Here is a 4,955-nt window from a genome sequence, read left to right as displayed (position 1 = left end):
GAAGTGAGCTACGTGCATGAACTGTGTTCCGATCGATATGATCCTGACAGAGTGTTCATTGCTCCCTCCTCCCTGAGCAGGGGAAATCCGTTGAAGTTTACTTCACTTCGGAACATGGGCTGGAATTAGGAACAGCTGATGTAGCCTATGTAATGTTGGCTCTGGTATTCTGGTCTGTGAGCGTATAAATGCGTTCAGGGAGCGTGGCTTTGGACGGCGATTGCAGGGAGGGTGGGACGTTCACTTTCAGTGTTTTCAGGCTAAAGTTAGCATTTTCCAAGATCTCCTACTGCACCTTTCAATTTAAAATGTTACAGTGAATGAAAATTCTGCCATAATGTAATCATAAGAATATATTTATTTTGGTAATTAATTTATTCATTTAGCTGAGGGACAGCTATGAGCTGTGGAACAAGAAATAGCAATCGTACTTCAATGAATTAACAAGGTAAACAACAGGGCTTAAATACAATACTAGAGTAACTACCAATGACAAACCAGAACTACTAAGCAAGAAGACAAGAAAGGATAGTGAACCAATCAGAGGACAGAACATAACAAAATAAGACAATAAACCAATGAAAACTTCCCAAGTAAAACAAAGAAACAGCATAGCAAAATCACATGAGGGGAACAATTTTAACTTCAAAATAAAAGACAGGAAACATGAACACAAAATAAAACCACAAAGCAGACATGACTTTAGTGTTTTAAATGGTTTGCACATAATATTAAGCAGCACAACTGTTTTCAACGTTAAAATGATTTCTGATGGATTAGGTGACACTGGAGAATGGAGTAATGATGCTGAAATTACAGTTTTGCCATCACAGGAATAAAATACATTTTAAAATATATTAAAATAGAAAAGTTATTTTAAATTGTAATATTGTTTCATAATATCCCTGTTTTACTGTATTTTTGATCAAATAAATGCAGCCTTGATGAGCTGCATAAAAATGTTGCTAATATCAAACTTTTGAATGGGTAATAGCCATATAAACATACTTTAAATATATAAACAGCTAAATGACACTACATTCTAAATACTGTAAATATGTCCAATGTATGTTTCATCTTAAATTAAAACATGCAAAAACAAATGTGTAAACATTGCATACAAATACCTATTAATGAAAACACTTGGCAATTACCAGCTTAATGGGTCGATAGTTATTTTATTTTATTTTCTTATGGCACAGACCTGCAGTCCTAGTGCCTTCAAACAGAAAGGTATTTAATTCATTATTAAAAAGGCTGGCAAATTAGCAAATCAAAAAAGCATATTAGCTTTATTTTAAATGATGGCCTACTGGTGAGACTGACGTTCTGGATCAATGCAGTCAAGTCAATAAGGAGTCTGGTATGCTGCTGGGAGAGGGTTTGATTGGGATTGGACCTTGGTGGGTGGCCCGGCCTGAGCAGCAACCTGTACAAATCACTTTTGCTTCACTCAGCTCAGCAAGCCACCTGCTAACCTTCCCTCCCATTCCCAGACAAGATGTGCTTTTGTGTAGCACCTCTTCATCAGTGGCAGCATGCTATTCTAGTGTGCTTATCATACATTTACAGTGTAGAAATTTAGCTAATAAAATAATAATTTTCACAGATTTTGAGAGTATTATCCGGATAATCTGCTTTGTATGCAAACGCATGATGTGACGTGCTCTTGTGTGCTGCATCCAGATCTATAGTTTTCACGCTTCTCTAAGGAGAAGCCTGGCTTGGAACTAAGGTGCAGGCCAGCATTCATCTTCATGATAACTGTGTCATTGGCCCTGCATGCTGGCTAAGCAAGCCTTCACACTCGCTACCTTAAACACGCTCAGCACTCAATATATATCCGTCACAGCACAGACTCAAACTCGCTCGATGTGTCCTTATCGCTCACAAACCCCCAAATGTTCCTCTATGCCGGTGTGCCAGTGCATGGTACGGAAGCAATATGCCTCAGTTTTTCTTTTTCTTTTCCCCCAAATCTCTCCAGGTGATCTGTCAATTGAGTTGTCAGATGAGTGAAATATGAATTCCGCCCTGGAATTTATAGTTTCAGTTAGGAATAGAGGTGTTGTCATTAACAAAAATTAACAAAGTGCACTCACGTCTCTGTTGGCCTTTGTTTTTGACTGTATAAACACAGCGGTGATAGAGATGTTACCGTTTTGTGTTTGAAGATTATGCACATTAATCGCCGTTTTAAGAGGGGACATAAATGGCATGTTAAAAGTACTGCTCGTTGACTGCTATTGGATACAAAAACCTTTTGTAAGTTTAAAATTATTATTGATGTTTTTGTTTGTGTGTGTGTGTTGTTGTTGTTGTTGTTTTTTTTCTTATTTTTCAAAGAACTATAGGAAATTCAAGAAGCCCACACAGGAAAAAAAATGTTTTTTATATTAAAGAATTATTGATACAATTAAGGTACAAATTTGTCCCCAAAATATGGTTAAGTAGGTACACACACACTAACTTGTAAGAGATATCATAGTTCTCTTTAGCAATGGCCTGACATAAAACAGCAGGAATCATTCCCCATTAGCGGCTGTCATGAGCTCAGTGTGTCAGCAATATGGTTTATCATAACTGCGAGAGTCCATTTTTTCCAATTTTTACCAGCCTTCTTCAATTAACCATAGCTCAGCATGAGCTGTCTGTTAATAACAAGCCACCCATCCTCACAGTTAATGTGCCTGCCATTAGCTGATTAGCCAGCATGATAGAAGAATGTAATTTTTTGTCAGTTCTCGTTTTTTTTTTTTCTAATATGATATTTTCAGCAAGGACATAAACTGAATTTAACAAATTTGTCCCACAGCCCAAATTTAGACCAACAGATAAATGCAGTTAAATATACCCATGTCAGTTTTAAACACTGATGCCAAACCTAGACTTCAATGAATGAGAAATGCACTGGGGCACTTATGCAAAAAATGGCCTCATTTTGCAGAGAAAAAAAGCCAAGTGTAAATGGAAATAACAACTCTGGCTGGCTTGGGAATTGAAAATATCAAAAAGCAATTTCTTATCTTGGCTATTTATAAATTAAATGAAGAATTATAGATTTGCTTCTGACTCTTATTCCACTTTGGAAAAAGGTTGAAGTAAACAGAATGCAGGTACTTTAAATGATATGCCTGCAATTCTTCATGAACACCCCTAGCTAGGCAAGTACACTTAAACAGGGTAGACAAGATCACTTCATGTATTTTAAGAAGTACTAATATCATTTCTCTGACCTTTTCCTCATCTAGACATGAAATACATTATGCCATATTGCATTAGCACTATCAGTCACAAGGGAAATACAGCCAGTGGTTATGATTCTGATAGCAAGAATAACTACAACTATTCTCAGCAGGTGTTGACATTGAAATGTCGGAAGAAAGAAAGAAGAAAAAAATGACTAGAAATGTTTTGAAGCAGCTTGTTGTTGAACTTATTTTATGCCTACACTTTTTTTAAATATATATATATATATATATATATATATATATATATATATATATATATTTTTTGTTAAACAGCAAACATGCTATAAATATTTTTGTTATGGGGTTAGCTGTAACAGAAAGAGGGAATATAGGGTCCCGACACCAGAGAGATGCCAAATAAACAAAACTTTATTTTCTTTGAATGGGAATATTTTCAGGGGCAGACAAGGCCAAAACAATAAACAAAACAAACATCTTTTAGCAGCTATAACTTACCTCAAACGAAAATAAAGAAAATAAAAAACAAGTTAGCTCTAACTCCCTCAAATATAAAAAAGTGAAAATTATGTACAAATAAATTGGCATCTAATCCCCTTATGTCCCTTTATTTTACAAAGTGTATTTACAAGATTATTTATAAAGGTATTTACAGTCTCATAGCGGACACAAATGAGAATCGCAATTCAAACAGTCAAACAGTGTAGTCAAACAGGCAATGGTCAGATAAACCGGAGAGTCCGATGTCAGTCTTACAAAAGCAAACACTCACACTTTCACTACACACAATATATCCCTCTGACGCGACACTCTTTCCACGATCAAACGATGATGAAACGAACAATGGCAGAGAAAAACACAATCAATCAGAACGAGGGTAAAACACAAAGTCAGCAAGGCACGAAGTGTCCGAACGAGTGTTTGGGACAGTCCTTATATTGGGTAAGGTGCTTAGCAGGACCAATCACCACCGCTGGTTAATGGAGGACCGACCCATCTGGAACACAAAAAATGTCTATACACACAGACAGAGAGATTATATACACACAAGGATAGTTGAAATAACCATATATCAGAGACATTTTTTGTGCTTTTTAGTAATTAAGAGATTGCTCAACCAATATGAAAGGAATATTTGTGAACACATCATTAATTTTTATATGGGAAATGTAGTAAGTGTAGTATGAATACAAATTGCATTGATCCAGTTCTTGAGATCAACTCAGTGGCTTGGTTGCAAACATGGCTTTGTTCACACTGTCAGCGTTTTTCAAAACTATTTCTCCTGAGCTTGTGTTTCCGGTCTCCAGAATTTCCATGCGCATGAAAGGAAATTAATCAAATGAAAAGTTTGCCCATTGAGAACACCAAAAACAACCACTACATATTAATAAAAAAAAATGCATTTTACAAAACCGTCATATTTAACAGCATTTACATTTTTTTTTTCTAATTGCTTAGTCACTAAAAGTGGCACTTGGGGCCCACTCAGTGCAACCATTCACTTATATACATAATCTTTAGACCAAGTCTGCAAAACTACAAGCACATTACTTACTTTAAGCTCAGTTCGCTATTGTAAAACAAACTTTTGCAAAACTCTAAACACAGTTCTCTACATTACACACATCATTCAAAACCAAAAGCTCTTTTCATTTGGGAAACACTGCCAGTTAAATGCCACAATCATTCACTGATGACCTACACCCAGTGATCACGTGTGAAAAGGTACTCGGTTACTAAGCC

General features: G+C 36.0%; 1 long non-coding RNA gene across 1 annotated transcript in view; it reads right to left on the bottom strand.

Moving 5' to 3' along the window:
* The window catches only part of LOC107575202 (uncharacterized), a 14,125-nt gene extending 13,931 nt beyond the window's left edge, over positions 1 to 194 (bottom strand). The window contains exon 1 of the long non-coding RNA XR_001607822.1: positions 107 to 194. This is a non-coding gene — a long non-coding RNA (uncharacterized lncRNA). The remainder of the gene's footprint in view (positions 1 to 106) is intronic.
* Between the last annotated feature and the right edge of the window lie 4,761 nt (positions 195 to 4,955).

This window comes from Sinocyclocheilus grahami, unplaced genomic scaffold (assembly GCF_001515645.1).
Source record: "Sinocyclocheilus grahami isolate Dianchi unplaced genomic scaffold, SAMN03320097.WGS_v1.1 scaffold2508.1, whole genome shotgun sequence".
NCBI lineage: Eukaryota > Metazoa > Chordata > Actinopteri > Cypriniformes > Cyprinidae > Sinocyclocheilus > Sinocyclocheilus grahami.
Note: the sequence above shows the minus strand (reverse complement) of the source record. Positions and strands in the feature narration are given on the sequence as shown.